This window comes from Stigmatopora nigra, chromosome 20 (assembly GCF_051989575.1).
Source record: "Stigmatopora nigra isolate UIUO_SnigA chromosome 20, RoL_Snig_1.1, whole genome shotgun sequence".
NCBI classification, from domain to species: domain Eukaryota; kingdom Metazoa; phylum Chordata; class Actinopteri; order Syngnathiformes; family Syngnathidae; genus Stigmatopora; species Stigmatopora nigra.
This window is the reverse complement of record NC_135527.1, coordinates 4,959,182-4,959,726: the sequence shown is the minus strand read 5'-3', so window position 1 is coordinate 4,959,726 and position 545 is coordinate 4,959,182. Positions and strand designations below refer to the sequence as shown.

Genomic DNA, 545 nt, shown 5'->3' with positions numbered 1-545 from the left:
CGGTCACACAAAATTCATGGTCACTTTGCACATGGCTGGTTAACTCAGTTGGTCAGAGTGAGGTGCTAATAATGCCAAGGTCGTGGGTTTGACCTCCATATGGGCCATGACCTCTCTATAGTCAGATAAAATTACCTAGACTAACTTCTTTTGCCGTAACATAAGTGATTAGCGAGTTGAGGTGTTGCATTGGTGTTATTGTTCAAATACTGGAGTGGTGGGCACATGGCCTGTTAACTCAGTTGGTCAGCGTGTGGTGCTAATAATGCCAAAGTCGTGGGTTCAACCCCCACACGGGCCATGACCTCTCTGTAGTAGCATGCCTAACACAAAGTATTTTGCCCCAACATAACATAATATCTTGTCTTGATGTTTCCTCAGTTTCTGTGATCTGGCAATTTCTCTGCTCCACTTGAAATCTCAGTGAGGGAATATTAGCTAAGTTTGTTCCCACCACATTTCTGTTCGTCCCAAATTGTTGTGAAATTATATTTGTCTTCATACTCAAGCGGCCAGAACAGTGTTTTTCAACTTTGCTTAGCCTC

General features: G+C 43.3%; 1 non-coding gene across 1 annotated transcript; it reads left to right on the top strand.

Moving 5' to 3' along the window:
* Window positions 1–227: 227 nt before the first annotated feature.
* Window positions 228–301, top strand: trnai-aau (transfer RNA isoleucine (anticodon AAU)). Its single transcript has one exon. It is a non-coding gene; the product is annotated as a tRNA-Ile (tRNA).
* The last annotated feature ends 244 nt before the right edge of the window (window positions 302–545 follow it).